This window comes from Petromyzon marinus, chromosome 42 (assembly GCF_048934315.1).
Source record: "Petromyzon marinus isolate PM22_M1 ecotype Great Lakes invasive population chromosome 42, UKy_Petmar_22M1.pri1.0, whole genome shotgun sequence".
In the NCBI taxonomy this organism is placed as follows: domain Eukaryota; kingdom Metazoa; phylum Chordata; class Hyperoartia; order Petromyzontiformes; family Petromyzontidae; genus Petromyzon; species Petromyzon marinus.
Genome location: NC_133708.1, coordinates 5,489,082 through 5,505,986, shown reverse-complemented (window position 1 = coordinate 5,505,986; position 16,905 = coordinate 5,489,082). Strand labels below are relative to the sequence as shown.

The following is a 16,905-nucleotide window of genomic DNA, read 5'->3' as shown; positions in this document are numbered from 1 at the left end:
CATGACAATACAGTATATTTCTTAAAATATGTTTGTTAAAATACAGTATTTAACAAAGCTAACGGATGCTGGCCAAGTTATTGGGCATGTTTTACGGGTCCGCCATTGGTCCAATACTGTAATTATGTACAATGAACACAATGTGAAGTAAACTATGTGCAGAATAACATTACCTTTCCTTTAATAACCCTCGTGTAAAAACATGAATGGAAATTAAATAATCACTGATTTTAAGTTGTATCAAAGGACGTTTTAATTTTTCTAAAGTTGCGAAGAACAGGTCCCATAGGATAAATGTAGGAGTGTTCCGATAAGTACCTACTAATGATGGATCTAAACTTTACTCTGGTTTCTCTTCAGAGCGAATAAATCTTTCGCCTTTTACTAAAGATTTCCTTGGAGAGGAACACTCTAATGAGTCTTAAACTATTTTTCGTAACCCTGTTCTGGCATTGTTTCCTTGAAAGTAACAAAAAGATTGAGGTTGCTGGGTACGGGTGCTTCACGTCATGAAAAGAGAGGGGGGGACACACTTAGTGTTCATTGCGACAAAGTTACGCAGCAATTTATTATCTGACTAGCCTATAGCCCGTCCAAGGACGGGTGTATTTCAGTTTAGGGTCCATCCCCTTTCCCCCTCCCTGTATGCACGCGTACTTTTACCCCACCCCCCCACCTGCGTACGTACGCTTGATGCACCCCCCCCCCCGAATACCTACTATAATCACCCATTAATGTCTGTCCTTAACTCTCGTAACATCACTCCACATCGAGCAGCCCCCCTCATTAATATTCAAGAGCAGGTGACGTCCTCCAAATCGACACCCCCTCCCCCCATTCCTAATTATTAGCGGCTGAAGTAACTACACAGCGGGGGCCAAGGGGCCTCCTCCCCTATCCTAGGCGTCAACTTACACCCCTCACTACATAGGCAGAACCCTTATGTCACGCGATTTCCGTAACGCTATTGAGACATCAGAGTAAAAAGGACGTCATGATGAACAAGGGATTATAACCTTAAAATGAAATAGGTCTATGTCACCGCTCCCTTACAAATTGCACACGCATTAATGCAATAAATATCACGTCGCGGTCTGCTTTTCGCTTGCAAGTTTCAGATTTATTGCAATACACCCGTCCTTGGACGGGCAAAAGGCTAGTGTTTAAATAAAACATGCAGCGCCATATGTAGATAATAGATGACAGTTGGTATGCATAATACATATAATACATGACAATACAGTATATTTCTTAAAATATGTTTGTTAAAATACAGTATTTTAAAAAGCTAACGGATGCTGGCCAAGTTATTGGCCATGTTTACGGGTTCGCCATTGGTCCATTACTGTAATTATGTACACTGATCACAATGTGAAGTAAACTATGCGCAGAATAACATTACCTTTCCTTTAATAACCCTCGTGTAAAAACATGAATGGAAATTAAATAATCACTGATTTTAAGTTGTATCAAAGGACGTTTTAATTTGACTAAAGTTGCGAAGAATAGGTCCCATAGGATAAATGTAGGGGTGTTCCGATGAGTACCTACTAATGATGGAACTAAACTTTACTCTGGTTGCTCTTCAGAGCGAATAAATCTTTCGCCTTTTACTAAAGATTTCCGTGGAGAGGAACACTCTAATGAGTCTTAAACTATTTTTCGTAACCCTGCTCTGGCAGGGTTTCCTTGAAAGTAACAAAAAGATTGAGGTTGCTGGGTACGGGTGCTTCACGTCATGAAAAGAGAGGGGGGGGACACACTTTGTGTTCATTGTGACAAAGTTGCGCAGCTATTTATTATCTGACTAGCCTATAGCCCGTCCAAGGACGGGTGTATTGCAGTTTAGGGTCCATCCCCTTTCCCCCTCCCTGTATGCACGCATACTTTTACCCCCCCTCCCCGAATACCTACTATAATCACCCATTAATGTCTGTCCTTAACTCTCGTAACATCACTCCACATTGACCAGCCCCCCTAATTAATATTCAAGAGCAGGTGACGTCCTTCAAATCGACACCCCCTCCCCCCATTCCTAATTATTAGCGGCTGAAGTAACTACACAGCGGGGGCCAAGGGGCCTCCTCCCCTATCCGAGGCGTCAACTTACACCCCTCACTACATAGGCAGAACCCCAATGTCACAAGATTTCCGTAACGCTATTGAGACATCAGAGTAAAAAGGACGTCATGATGAACAAGGGATTATAACCTTAACATGAAATAGGTCTGTGTCACCGCGCATTAAAAAAAAATTGCACACGCATTAATGCAATGAATATCACGTCGCGGTCTGCTTTTCGCTTGCAAGTTTCAGATTTATTGCAATTCACCCGTCCTTGGACGGGCAAAAGGCTAGTGTTTAAATAAAACATGCAGCGCCATATGTAGATAATAGATGAGAGTTGGTATGCATAATACATATAATACATGACAATACAGTATATTTCTTAAAATATGTTTGTTAAAATACAGTATTTAAAAAAGCTAACGGATGCTGGCCAAGTTATTGGGCATGTTTTACGGGTCCGCCATTGGTCCAATACTGTAATTATGTACAATGAACACAATGTGAAGTAAACTATGTGCAGAATAACATTACCTTTCCTTTAATAACCCTCGTGTAAAAACATGAATGGAAATTAAATAATCACTGATTTTAAGTTGTATCAAAGGACGTTTTAATTTTTCTAAAGTTGCGAAGAACAGGTCCCATAGGATAAATGTAGGAGTGTTCCGATAAGTACCTACTAATGATGGATCTAAACTTTACTCTGGTTTCTCTTCAGAGCGAATAAATCTTTCGCCTTTTACTAAAGATTTCCGTGGAGAGGAACACTCTAATGAGTCTTAAACTATTTTTCATAACCCTGCTCTGGCAGGGTTTCCTAGAAAGTAACAAAAAGATTGAGGTTCCTGGGTACGGTGCTTCACGTCATGAAAAGAGAGCCGGGGGAACACACTTTGTGTTCATTGCGACAAAGTTACGCAGCTATTTATTATCTGACTAGCCTATAGCCCGTCCAAGGACGGGTGTATTGCAGTTTAGGGTCCATCCCCTTTCCCCCTCCCTGTATGCACGCATACTTTTAACCCCCCACCTGCGTATGTACGCTTGATGCACCCCCCCTCCCGAATACCTACTATAATCACCCATTAATGTCTGTTCTTAACTCTCGTAACATCACTCCACATTGACCAGCCCCCCTAATTAATATTCAAGAGCAGGTGACGTCCTCCAAATGGACACCCCCTCCCCCCATTCCTAATTATTAGCGGCTGAAGTAACTATACATGGGGGGGACAAGGGGCCTCCTCCCCTATCCGAGGCGTCAACTTACACCCCTCACTACATAGGCAGAACCCTCATGTCACGCGATTTCTGTAACGCTATTGAGACATAAGATTAAAAAGGACGTCATGATGAACAAGGGATTATAACCTTAAAATGAAATAGGTCTATGTCACCGCGCATTAAAAAAATTGCACACGCATTAATGCAATGAATATCACGTCGGGGTCTGCTTTTCGCTTGCAAGTTTCAGATTTACTGCAATACATCCGTCCTTGGACGGGCAAAAGGCTAGTGTTTAAATAAAACATGCAGCGCCATATTTAGCTAGTAGATGACAGTTGGTATGTATAATACATATAATACATGACAATACAGTATATTTCTTAAAATGTTTGTTAAAATACAGTATTTTAAAAAGCTAACGGATGCTGACCAAGTTTTTGGGCCATGTTTACGGGTCCGCAATTGGTCCAATACTGTAATTATGTACAATGAACACAATGTGAAGTAAACTATGTGCAGAATAACATTACCTTTACTTTAATAACCCTCGTGTAAAAACATGAATGGAAATTAAATAATCACTGATTTTAAGTTGTATCAAATGACGTTTTAATTTTACGAAAGTTGCGAAGAACAGGTCCCATAGGATAAATGTAGGGGTGTTCCGATAAGTACCTACTAATGATGGAACTAAACTTTACTCTGGTTTCTCTTCAGAGCGAATAAATCTTTCGCCTTTTACTAAAGATTGCCGTGGAGAGGAACACTCTAATGAGTCTTAAACTATTTTTCATAACCCTGCTCTGGCAGGGTTTCCTTGAAAGTAACAAAAAGATTGAGGTTCCTGGGTACGGTGCTTCACGTCATGAAAAGAGAGCGGGGGGAACACACTTTGTGTTCATTGCGACAAAGTTACGCAGCTATTTATTATCTGACTAGCCTATAGCCCTGTCCAAGGACGGGTGTATTGCAGTTTAGGGTCCATCCCCTTTCCCCCTCCCTGTATGCACGCATACTTTTAACCCCCCACCTGCGTATGTACGCTTGATCCACCCCCCCCCCCCGAATACCTTCTATAATCACCCATTAATGTCTGTCCTTAACTCTCGTAACATCACTCCACATTGACCAGCCCCCCTAATTAATATTCAAGAGCAGGTGACGTCCTCCAAATGGACACCCCCTCCCCCCATTCCTAATTATTAGCAGCTGAAGTAACTACACAGCGGGGGCCAAGGGACGTCCTCCCCTATCCTAGTCGTCAACTTACACCCCTCACTACATAGGCAGAACCCTCATGTCACGCGATTTCCGTAACGCTATTGAGACATCAGAGTAAAAAGGACGTCATGATGAACAAGGGATTATAACCTTAAAATGAAATAGGTCTATGTCACCGCTTCCTTACAAATTACACACGCATTAATGCAATGAATATCACATCGTGGTCTGCTTTTCGCTTGCAAGTTTCAGATTTACTGCAATACACCCGTCCTTGGACGGGCAAAAGGCTAGTGTTTAAATAAAACATGCAGCGCCATATGTAGATAATAGATGACAGTTGGTATGCATAATACATATAATACATGACAATACAGTATATTTCTTAAAATATTTTTGTTATAATACGGTATTTTAAAAAGCTAACGGATGCTGGCCAAGTTATTGGCCATGTTTACGAGTCCGCCATTGGTCCAATACTGTAATTATGTACAATGAACACAATGTGAAGTAAACTATGTGCAGAATAACATTACCTTTACTTTAATAACCCTCGTGTAAATACATGAATGGAAATTAAATGATCACTGATTTTAAGTTGTATCAAAGGACGTTTTAATTTTACTAAAGTTGCGAAGAACAGGTCCCATAGGATAAATGTAGGAGTGTTCCGATAAGTACCTACTAATGATGGAACTAAACTTTACTCTGGTTTCTCTTCAGAGCGAATAAATCTTTCGCCTTTTACTAAAGATTTCCGTGGAGAGGAACACTCTAATGAGTCTTAAACTAATGCTCTGGCAGGGTTTCTTTGAAAGTAACAAAAACATTGTGGTTCCTGGGTACGGGTGCTTCACGTCATGAAAAGAGAGGGGGGGGACACACTTTGTGTTCATTGCAACAAAGTTACACAGCTATTTATTATCTGACTAGCCTATAGCCCGTCCAAGGACGGGTGTATTGCAGTTTAGTGTCCATCCCCTTTCCCCCTCCCTGTATGCACGCATACTTTTACCCCCCCCCCCCCACCTGCGTACGTACGCTTGATGCACCCCCCCCGAATACCTACTATAATCACCCATTAATGTCTGTCCATAACTCTCGTAACATCACTCCACATCGACCAGTCCCCCTCATTAATATTCAAGAGCAGGTGACGTCCTCCAAATCGACACCTCCTCCCCCCATTCATAATTATTAGCGGCTGAAGTCACTACACATGGGGGGCCAAGGGGCCTCCTCCCCTATCCTAGGCGTCAACTTACACCCCTCACTACATAGGCAGAACCCTCATGTCACGAGATTTCCGTAACGCTATTGAGACATCAGAGTAAAAAGGACGTCATGATGAACAAGGGATTATAACCTTAAAATGAAATAGGTCTATGTCACCGCGCATTAAAAAAATTGCACACGCATTAATGCAATGAATATCACGTCGGGGTCTGCTTTTCGCTTGCAAGTTTCAGATTTACTGCAATACATCCGTCCTTGGACGGGCAAAAGGCTAGTGTTTAAATAAAACATGCAGTGCCATATTTAGATAGTAGATGACAGTTGGTATGTATAATACATATAATACATGACAATACAGTATATTTCTTTAAATGTTTGTTAAAATACAGTATTTTAAAAAGCTAACGGATGCTGACCAAGTTTTTGGGCCATGTTTACGGGTCCGCCATTGGTCCAATACTGTAATTATGTACAATGAACACAATGTGAAGTAAACTATGTGCAGAATAACATTACCTTTACTTTAATAACCCTCGTGTAAAAACATGAATGGAAATTAAATAATCACTGATTTTAAGTTGTATCAAAGGACGTTTTAATTTTACTAAAGTTGCGAAGAACAGGTCCCATAGGATAAATGTAGGAGTGTTCCGATAAGTACCTTCTAATGATGGAACTAAACTTTACTCTGGTTTCTCTTCAGAGCGAATAAATCTTTCGCCTTTTACTAAAGATTTCCGTGGAGAGGAACACTCTAATGAGTCTTAAACTATTTTTCATAACCCTGCTCTGGCAGGGTTTCCTTGAAAGTAACAAAAAGATTGAGGTTCCTGGGTACGGTGCTTCACGTCATGAAAAGAGAGCCGGGGGAACACACTTTGTGTTCATTGCGACAAAGTTACGCAGCTATTTATTATCTGACTAGCCTATAGCCCGTCCAAGGACGGGTGTATTGCAGTTTAGGGTCCATCCCCTTTCCCCCTCCCTGTATGCACGCATACTTTTAACCCCCCACCTGCGTATGTACGCTTGATGCACCCCCCCTCCCGAATACCTACTATAATCACCCATTAATGTCTGTCCTTAACTCTCATAACATCACTCCACATTGACCAGCCCCCGTAATTAATATTCAAGAGCAGGTGACGTCCTCCAAATGGACACCCCCTCCCCCCATTCCTAATTATTAGCGGCTGAAGTAACTATACATGGGGGGGACAAGGGGCCTCCTCCCCTATCCGAGGCGTCAACTTACACCCCTCACTACATAGGCAGAACCCTCATGTCACGCGATTTCTGTAACGCTATTGAGACATCAGATTAAAAAGGACGTCATGATGAACAAGGGATTATAACCTTAAAATGAAATAGGTCTATGTCACCGCGCATTAAAAAAATTGCACACGCATTAATGCAATGAATATCACGTCGGGGTCTGCTTTTCGCTTGCAAGTTTCAGATTTACTGCAATACATCCGTCCTTGGACGGGCAAAAGGCTAGTGTTTAAATAAAACATGCAGCGCCATATTTAGCTAGTAGATGACAGTTGGTATGTATAATACATATAATACATGACAATACAGTATATTTCTTAAAATGTTTGTTAAAATACAGTATTTTAAAAAGCTAACGGATGCTGACCAAGTTTTTGGGCCATGTTTACGGGTCCGCCATTGGTCCAATACTGTAATTATGTACAATGAACACAATGTGAAGTAAACTATGTGCAGAATAACATTACCTTTACTTTAATAACCCTCGTGTAAAAACATGAATGGAAATTAAATAATCACTGATTTTAAGTTGTATCAAATGACGTTTTAATTTTACGAAAGTTGCGAAGAACAGGTCCCATAGGATAAATGTAGGAGTGTTCTGATAAGTACCTACTAATGATGGAACTAAACTTTACTCTGGTTTCTCTTCAGAGCGAATAAATCTTTCGCCTTTTACTAAAGATTTCCGTGGAGAGGAACACTCTAATGAGTCTTAAACTATTTTTCATAACCCTGCTCTGGCAGGGTTTCCTTGAAAGTAACAAAAAGATTGAGGTTCCTGGGTACGGTGCTTCACGTCATGAAAAGAGAGCGGGGGGAACACACTTTGTGTTCATTGCGACAAAGTTACGCAGCTATTTATTATCTGACTAGCCTATAGCCCGTCCAAGGACGGGTGTATTGCAGTTTAGGGTCCATCCCCTTTCCCCCTCCCTGTATGCACGCATACTTTTAACCCCCCACCTGCGTATGTACGCTTGATGCACCCCCCCCCCCCCCCCCCGAATACCTTCTATAATCACCCATTAATGTCTGTCCTTAACTCTCGTAACATCACTCCACATTGACCAGCCCCCCTAATTAATATTCAAGAGCAGGTGACGTCCTCCAAATGGACACCCCCTCCCCCCATTCCTAATTATTAGCAGCTGAAGTAACTACACAGCGGGGGCCAAGGGACCTCCTCCCCTATCCTAGTCGTCAACTTACACCCCTCACTACATAGGCAGAACCCTCATGTCACGCGATTTCCGTAACGCTATTGAGACATCAGAGTAAAAAGGACGTCATGATGAACAAGGGATTATAACCTTAAAATGAAATAGGTCTATGTCACCGCTTCCTTACAAATTACACACGCATTAATGCAATGAATATCACGTCGTGGTCTGCTTTTCGCTTGCAAGTTTCAGATTTACTGCAATACACCCGTCCTTGGACGGGCAAAAGGCTAGTGTTTAAATAAAACATGCAGCGCCATATGTAGATAATAGATGACAGTTGGTATGCATAATACATATAATACATGACAATACAGTATATTTCTTAAAATATTTTTGTTATAATACGGTATTTTAAAAAGCTAACGGATGCTGGCCAAGTTATTGGCCATGTTTACGAGTCCGCCATTGGTCCAATACTGTAATTATGTACAATGAACACAATGTGAAGTAAACTATGTGCAGAATAACATTACCTTTACTTTAATAACCCTCGTGTAAATACATGAATGGAAATTAAATGATCACTGATTTTAAGTTGTATCAAAGGACGTTTTAATTTTACTAAAGTTGCGAAGAACAGGTCCCATAGGATAAATGTAGGAGTGTTCCGATAAGTACCTACTAATGATGGAACTAAACTTTACTCTGGTTTCTCTTCAGAGCGAATAAATCTTTCGCCTTTTACTAAAGATTTCCGTGGAGAGGAACACTCTAATGAGTCTTAAACTAATGCTCTGGCAGGGTTTCTTTGAAAGTAACAAAAAGATTGAGGTTCCTGGGTACGGGTGCTTCACGTCATGAAAAGAGAGGGGGGGGACACACTTTGTGTTCATTGCAACAAAGTTACACAGCTATTTATTATCTGACTAGCCTATAGCCCGTCCAAGGACGGGTGTATTGCAGTTTAGTGTCCATCCCCTTTCCCCCTCCCTGTATGCACGTGTACTTTTACCCCCCCCCCCCCCCACCTGCGTACGTACGCTTGATGCACCCCCCCCCGAATACCTACTATAATCACCCATTAATGTCTGTCCATAACTCTCGTAACATCACTCCACATCGACCAGTCCCCCTCATTAATATTCAAGAGCAGGTGACGTCCTCCAAATCGACACCTCCTCCCCCCATTCCTAATTATTAGCGGCTGAAGTAACTACACAGCGGGGGCCAAGGGGCCTCCTCCCCTACCCTAGGCGTCAACTTACACCCCTCACTACATAGGCAGAACCCTCATGTCACGAGATTTCCGTAACGCTATTGAGACATCAGAGTAAAAAGGACGTCATGATGAACAAGGGATTATAACCTTAAAATGAAATAGGTCTATGTCACCGCTCCCTTACGAATTGCACACGCATTAATGCAATGAATATCACGTCGCGGTCTGCTTTTTGCTTGCAAGTTTCAGATTTACTGCAATACACCCGTCCTTGGACGGGCAAAAGGCTAGTGTTTAAATAAAACATGCAGCGCCATATGTTGATAATAGATGACAGTTGGTATGCATAATACATATAATACGTAACAATACAGTATGTTTCTTAAAATATGTTTGTTAAAATACAGTATTTAAAAAAGCTAACGGATGCTGGCCAAGTTATTGGGCATGTTTTACGGGTCTGCCATTGGTCCAATACTGTAATTATGTACAATGTTCACAATGTGAAGTAAACTATGTGCAGAATAACATTACATTTCCTTTAATAACCCTCGTGTAAAAACATGAATGGAAATTAAATAATCACTGATTTTAAGTTGTATCAAAGCACGTTTTAATTTTACTAAAGTTGCGAAGAACAGGTCCCATAGGATAAATATAGCAGTGTTCCGATAAGTACCTACTAATGATGGAACTAAACTTTACTCTGGTTTCTCTTCAGAGCGAATAAATCTTTCGCCTTTTACTAAAGATTTCCGTGGAGAGGAACACTCTAATGAGTCTTAAACTATTTTTCGTGACCCTGCTCTGGCAGGGTTTCCTTGAAAGTAACAAAAAGATTGAGGTTGCTGGGTACGGTTGCTACATGTCATGAAAACAGAGGGGGGGACACACTTTGTGTTGATTGCGACAAAGTTACGCAGCTATTTATTATCTGACTAGCCTATAGCCGTCCAAGGACGGGTGTATTTCAGTTTAGGGTCCATCCCCTTTCCCCCTCCCTGTATGCACGCGTACTTTTACCCCCCCCCCCCACCTGCGTACGTACGCTTTATGCACCCCCCCCAGAATACCTACTATAATCACCCATTAATGTCTGTCCTTAACTCTCGTAACATCACTCCACATAGACCAGTCCCCCTCATTAATATTCAAGAGCGGGTGACGTCCTCCAAATCGACACCCCCTCCCCCCATTCCTAATTATTAGCGGCTGAAGTAACTACACAGCGGGGGCCAAGGGGCCTCCTCCCCTATCCTAGGCGTCAACTTACATCCCTCACTACATAGGCAGAACCCTCATGTCACGAGATTTCCGTAACGCTATTGAGACATCAGAGTAAAAAGGACGTCATGATGAACAAGGGATTATAATCTTTACATGAAATAGGTCTATGTCACCGCGCATAAAAAAAATTGCACACGCATTAATGCAATGAATATCACGTCGCGGTCTGCTTTTCGCTTGCAAGTTTCAGATTTACTGCAATACACCCGTCCTTGGACGGGCAAAAGGCTAGTGTTTAAATAAAACATGCAGCGCCATATGTTGATAATAGATGACAGTTGGTATGCATAATACATATAATACGTAACAATACAGTATGTTTCTTAAAATATGTTTGTTAAAATACAGTATTTTAAAAAGCTAACGGATGCTGGCCAAGTAATTGGCCATGTTTACGGGTCCGCCATTGGTCCAATACTGTAATTATGTACAATGTTCACAATGTGAAGTAAACTATGTGCAGAATAACATTACATTTCCTTTAATAACCCTCGTGTAAAAACTTGAATGGAAATTAACTAATCACTGATTTTAAGTTGTATCAAAGCACGTTTTAATTTTACTAAAGTTGTAAAGAACAGGTCCCATAGGATAAATGTAGCAGTGTTCCGATAAGTACCTACTAATGATGGAACTAAACTTTACTCTTGTTTCTCTTCAGAGCGAATAAATCTTTCGCCTTTTACTAAAGATTTCCGTGGAGAGGAACACTCTAATGAGTCTTAAACTATTTTTCGTAACCCTGCTCTGGCAGGGTTTCCTTGAAAGTAACAAAAAGATTGAGGTTGCTGGGTACGGGTGCTTCACGTCATGAAAAGAGAGGGGGGGGACACACTTTGTGTTCATTGCAACAAAGTTACGCAGCTATTTATTATCTGACTAGCCTGTAGCCCGTCCAAGGACGGGTGTATTTCAGTTTAGGGTCCATCCCCTTTCCCCCCTCCCTGTATGCACGTTTACTTTTACCCCCCCCCCAACCTGCGTACGTACGCTTGATGCACCCCCCCCCCCCAATACCTATTATAATCACCCATTAATGTCTGTCCTTAACTCTCGTAACATCACTCCACATCGACCAGTCCCCCTCATTATTATTCAAGAGCAGGTGACGTCCTCCAAATCGACACCCCCTCCCCCCATTCCTAATTATTAGCGGCTGAAGTAACTACACAGCGGGGGCCAAGCGGCCTCCTCCCCTATCCTAGGCATCAACTTACACCCCTCACTACATTGGCAGAACCCTCATGTCACGCGATTTCCGTAACGCTATTGAGATATCAGAGTAAAAAGGAACGTCATGATGAACAAGGGATTATAACCTTAAAATGAAATAGGTCTATGTCACCGCTCCCTTACAAATTGCACACGCATTAATGCAATGAATATCACGTCGCGGTCTGCTTTTTGCTTGCAAGTTTCAGATTTACTGCAATACACACGTCCTTGGACGGGCAAAAGGCTAGAGTTTAAAAAAAACATGCAGTGCCATATGTAGATAATAGATGACAGTTGGTATGTATAATACATATATTACGTGACAATACAGTGTTTCTTAAAATATGTTTTTGTTAAAATACAGTATTTTAAAAAGCTAACGGATGCTTACCAAGTTTTTGGGCCATGTTTACGGGTCCGCCATTGGTCCAATACTGTAATTATGTACAATGAACACAATGTGAAGTAAACTATGTGCAGAATACTATTACCTTTACTTCAATAACCCTCGTGTAAAAACATGAATGGAAATTAAATAATCACTGATTTTAAGTTGTATCAAAGGACGTTTTAATTTTACTAAAGTTGCGAAGAACAGGTCCCATAGGATAAATGTAGGAGTGTTCCGATAAGTACCTTCTAATGATGGAACTAAACTTTATTCTGGTTTCTCTTCAGCGAATAAATCTTTCGCCTTTTACTAAAGATTTCCGTGGAGAGGAACACTCTAATGAGTCTTAAACTATTTTTCATAACCCTGCTCTGGCAGGGTTTCCTTGAAAGTAACAAAAAGATTGAGGTTCCTGGGTACGGTGCTTCACGTCATGAAAAGAGAGCCGGGGGAACACACTTTGTGTTCATTGCGACAAAGTTACGCAGCTATTTATTATCTGACTAGCCTATAGCCCGTCCAAGGACGGGTGTATTGCAGTTTAGGGTCCATCCCCTTTCCCCCTCCCTGTATGCACGCTTACTTTTAACCCCCCACCTGCGTATGTACGCTTGATGCACCCCCCCTCCCGAATACCTACTATAATCACCCATTAATGTCTGTCCTTAACTCTCGTAACATCACTCCACATTGACCAGCCCCCCTAATTAATATTCAAGAGCAGGTGACGTCCTCCAAATGGACACCCCCTCCCCCCATTCCTAATTATTAGCGGCTGAAGTAACCATACATGGGGGGGACAAGGGGCCTCCTCCCCTATCCGAGGCGTCAACTTACACCCCTCACTACATAGGCAGAACCCTCATGTCACGCGATTTCTGTAACGCTATTGAGACATCAGATTAAAAAGGACGTCATGATGAACAAGGGATTATAACCTTAAAATGAAATAGGTCTATGTCACCGCGCATTAAAAAAATTGCACACGCATTAATGCAATGAATATCACGTCGGGGTCTGCTTTTCGCTTGCAAGTTTCAGATTTACTGCAATACATCCGTCCTTGGACGGGCAAAAGGCTAGTGTTTAAATAAAACATGCAGCGCCATATTTAGCTAGTAGATGACAGTTGGTATGTATAATACATATAATACATGACAATACAGTATATTTCTTAAAATGTTTGTTAAAATACAGTATTTTAAAAAGCTAACGGATGCTGACCAAGTTTTTGGGCCATGTTTACGGGTCCGCCATTGGTCCAATACTGTTATTATGTACAATGAACACAATGTGAAGTAAACTATGTGCAGAATAACATTACCTTTACTTTAATAACCCTCGTGTAAAAACATGAATGGAAATTAAATAATCACTGATTTTAAGTTGTATCAAATGACGTTTTAATTTTACGAAAGTTGCGAAGAACAGGTCCCATAGGATAAATATAGGAGTGTTCTGATAAGTACCTACTAATGATGGAACTAAACTTTACTCTGGTTTCTCTTCAGAGCGAATAAATCTTTCGCCTTTTACTAAAGATTTCCGTGGAGAGGAACACTCTAATGAGTCTTAAACTATTTTTCATAACCCTGCTCTGGCAGGGTTTCCTTGAAAGTAACAAAAAGATTGAGGTTCCTGGGTACGGTGCTTCACGTCATGAAAAGAGAGCGGGGGGAACACACTTTGTGTTCATTGCGACAAAGTTACGCAGCTATTTATTATCTGACTAGCCTATAGCCCGTCCAAGGACGGGTGTATTGCAGTTTAGGGTCCATCCCCTTTCCCCCTCCCTGTATGCACGCATACTTTTAACCCCCCACCTGCGTATGTACGCTTGATGCACCCCCCCCCCCGAATACCTTCTATAATCACCCATTAATGTCTGTCCTTAACTCTCGTAACATCACTCCACATTGACCAGCCCCCCTAATTAATATTCAAGAGCAGGTGACGTCCTCCAAATGGACACCCCCTCCCCCCATTCCTAATTATTAGCAGCTGAAGTAACAACACAGCGGGGGCCAAGGGACCTCCTCCCCTTTCCTAGTCGTCAACTTACACCCCTCACTACATAGGCAGAACCCTCATGTCACGCGATTTCCGTAACGCTATTGAGACATCAGAGTAAAAAGGACGTCATGATGAACAAGGGATTATAACCTTAAAATGAAATAGGTCTATGTCACCGCTTCCTTACAAATTACACACGCATTAATGCAATGAATATCACGTCGTGGTCTGCTTTTCGCTTGCAAGTTTCAGATTTACTGCAATACACCCGTCCTTGGACGGGCAAAAGGCTAGTGTTTAAATAAAACATGCAGCGCCATATGTAGATAATAGATGACAGTTGGTATGCATAATACATATAATACATGACAATACAGTATATTTCTTAAAATATTTTTGTTATAATACGGTATTTTAAAAAGCTAACGGATGCTGGCCAAGTTATTGGCCATGTTTACGAGTCCGCCATTGGTCCAATACTGTAATTATGTACAATGAACACAATGTGAAGTAAACTATGTGCAGAATAACATTACCTTTACTTTAATAACCCTCGTGTAAATACATGAATGGAAATTAAATGATCACTGATTTTAAGTTGTATCAAAGCACGTTTTAATTTTACTAAAGTTGCGAAGAACAGGTCCCATAGGATAAATGTAGGAGTGTTCCGATAAGTACCTACTAATGATGGAACTAAACTTTACTCTGGTTTCTCTTCAGAGCGAATAAATCTTTCGCCTTTTACTAAAGATTTCCGTGGAGAGGAACACTCTAATGAGTCTTAAACTAATGCTCTGGCAGGGTTTCTTTGAAAGTAACAAAAAGATTGAGGTTCCTGGGTACGGGTGCTTCACGTCATGAAAAGAGAGGGGGGGGACACACTTTGTGTTCATTGCAACAAAGTTACACAGCTATTTATTATCTGACTAGCCTATAGCCCGTCCAAGGACGGGTGTATTGCAGTTTAGTGTCCATCCCCTTTCCCCCTCCCTGTATGCACGTGTACTTTTACCCCCCCCCCCCCCACCTGCGTACGTACGCTTGATGCACCCCCCCCCGAATACCTACTATAATCACCCATTAATGTCTGTCCATAACTCTCGTAACATCACTCCACATCGACCAGTCCCCCTCATTAATATTCAAGAGCAGGTGACGTCCTCCAAATCGACACCTCCTCCCCCCATTCATAATTATTAGCGGCTGAATCACTACACATGGGGGGCCAAGGGGCCTCCTCCCCTATCCTAGGCGTCAACTTACACCCCTCACTGCATAGGCAGAACCCTCATGTCACGAGATTTCCGTAACGCTATTGAGACATCAGAGTAAAAAGGACGTCATGATGAACAAGGGATTATAACCTTAAAATGAAATAGGTCTGTGTCACCGCTCCCTTACAAATTGCACACGCATTAATGCAATAAATATCACGTCGCGGTCTGCTTTTCGCTTGCAAGTTTCAGATTTATTGCAATACACCCGTCCTTGGACGGTCAAAAGGCTAGTGTTTAAATAAAACATGCAGCGCCATATGTAGATTATAGATGACAGTTGGTATGCATAATACATATAATACATGACAATACAGTATATTTCTTAAAATATGTTTGTTAAAATACAGTATTTTAAAAAGCTAACGGATGCTGGCCACGTTATTGGGCATGTTTTACGGGTCCGCCATTGGTCCAATACTGTAATTATGCCGCCATTGGTCCAATACTGTAATTATGTACAATGAACACAATGTGAAGTAAACTATGTGCAGAATAACATTACCTTTACTTTAATAACCCTCGTGTAAAAACATGAATGGACATTTTCGTAACCCTGCTCTGGCAGGGTTTCCTTGAAAGTAACAAAAAGATTGAGGTTGCTGGGTACGGGTGCTTCACGTCATGAAAAGAGAGGGGGGGGGGGACATACTTTGTGTTCATTGCGACAAAGTTGCGCAGCTATTTATTATCTGACTAGCCTATAGCCCGTCCAAGGATGGGTGTATTGCAGTTTAGGGTCCATCCCCTTTCCCCCTCCCTGTATGCACGCGTACTTTTACCCCACCCCCCCACCTGCGTACGTACGCTTGATGCACCCCCACCCCCCGAATACCTACTATAATCACCCATTAATGTCTGTCCTTAACTCTCGTAACATCACTCCACATCGAGCAGCCCCCCCTCATTAATATTCAAGAGCAGGTGACGTCCTCCAAATCGACACCCCCTCCCTCCATTCCTAATTATTAGCGGCTGAAGTCACTACACATGGGGGGCCAATGGGCCTCCTCCCCTATCCTAGGCGTCAACTTACATCCCTCACTACATAGGCAGAACTCATGTCACGAGATTTCCGTAACGCTATTGAGACATCAGAGTAAAAAGGACGTCATGATGAACAAGGGATTATAACCTTAACATGAAATAGGTCTGTGTCACCGCGCATTAAAAAATTGCACACGCATTAATGCAATGAATATCACGTCGTGGTCTGCTTTTCGCTTGCAAGTTTCAGATTTACTGCAATACACCCGTCCTTGGACGGGCAAAAGGCTAGTGTTTAAATAAAACATGCAGCGCCATATG

At 41.8% G+C, this 16,905-nt stretch overlaps 13 non-coding genes across 13 annotated transcripts; all 13 read left to right on the top strand.

The window, feature by feature from the left end:
* Positions 1-340: 340 nt before the first annotated feature.
* LOC116951336 (U5 spliceosomal RNA) lies at positions 341-457 on the top strand. Its single transcript, XR_004404185.1, has one exon. It is a non-coding gene; the product is annotated as a U5 spliceosomal RNA (small nuclear RNA).
* Positions 458-1,569: 1,112 nt separating this feature from the next.
* Positions 1,570-1,685, top strand: LOC116951322 (U5 spliceosomal RNA). The gene has a single exon (XR_004404171.2). It is a non-coding gene; the product is annotated as a U5 spliceosomal RNA (small nuclear RNA).
* A 1,083-nt stretch (positions 1,686-2,768) lies between these two features.
* On the top strand, positions 2,769-2,884 carry LOC116951328 (U5 spliceosomal RNA). The gene has a single exon (XR_004404177.1). It is a non-coding gene; the product is annotated as a U5 spliceosomal RNA (small nuclear RNA).
* Positions 2,885-3,994: 1,110 nt separating this feature from the next.
* LOC116951335 (U5 spliceosomal RNA) lies at positions 3,995-4,110 on the top strand. Its single transcript, XR_004404184.1, has one exon. It is a non-coding gene; the product is annotated as a U5 spliceosomal RNA (small nuclear RNA).
* Positions 4,111-5,221: 1,111 nt separating this feature from the next.
* On the top strand, positions 5,222-5,342 carry LOC116951339 (U5 spliceosomal RNA). Its single transcript, XR_004404188.1, has one exon. It is a non-coding gene; the product is annotated as a U5 spliceosomal RNA (small nuclear RNA).
* Positions 5,343-6,437: 1,095 nt separating this feature from the next.
* LOC116951327 (U5 spliceosomal RNA) lies at positions 6,438-6,553 on the top strand. Its single transcript, XR_004404176.1, has one exon. It is a non-coding gene; the product is annotated as a U5 spliceosomal RNA (small nuclear RNA).
* Positions 6,554-7,663: 1,110 nt separating this feature from the next.
* LOC116951326 (U5 spliceosomal RNA) lies at positions 7,664-7,779 on the top strand. The gene has a single exon (XR_004404175.1). It is a non-coding gene; the product is annotated as a U5 spliceosomal RNA (small nuclear RNA).
* Positions 7,780-8,895: 1,116 nt separating this feature from the next.
* On the top strand, positions 8,896-9,016 carry LOC116951338 (U5 spliceosomal RNA). Its single transcript, XR_004404187.1, has one exon. It is a non-coding gene; the product is annotated as a U5 spliceosomal RNA (small nuclear RNA).
* A 1,099-nt stretch (positions 9,017-10,115) lies between these two features.
* LOC116951325 (U5 spliceosomal RNA) lies at positions 10,116-10,231 on the top strand. Its single transcript, XR_004404174.1, has one exon. It is a non-coding gene; the product is annotated as a U5 spliceosomal RNA (small nuclear RNA).
* Positions 10,232-11,342: 1,111 nt separating this feature from the next.
* Positions 11,343-11,458, top strand: LOC116951334 (U5 spliceosomal RNA). The gene has a single exon (XR_004404183.2). It is a non-coding gene; the product is annotated as a U5 spliceosomal RNA (small nuclear RNA).
* Positions 11,459-12,574: 1,116 nt separating this feature from the next.
* LOC142930715 (U5 spliceosomal RNA) lies at positions 12,575-12,688 on the top strand. The gene has a single exon (XR_012946666.1). It is a non-coding gene; the product is annotated as a U5 spliceosomal RNA (small nuclear RNA).
* A 1,110-nt stretch (positions 12,689-13,798) lies between these two features.
* Positions 13,799-13,914, top strand: LOC142930674 (U5 spliceosomal RNA). Its single transcript, XR_012946625.1, has one exon. It is a non-coding gene; the product is annotated as a U5 spliceosomal RNA (small nuclear RNA).
* A 1,109-nt stretch (positions 13,915-15,023) lies between these two features.
* On the top strand, positions 15,024-15,144 carry LOC142930729 (U5 spliceosomal RNA). The gene has a single exon (XR_012946680.1). It is a non-coding gene; the product is annotated as a U5 spliceosomal RNA (small nuclear RNA).
* Positions 15,145-16,905: the final 1,761 nt, after the last annotated feature.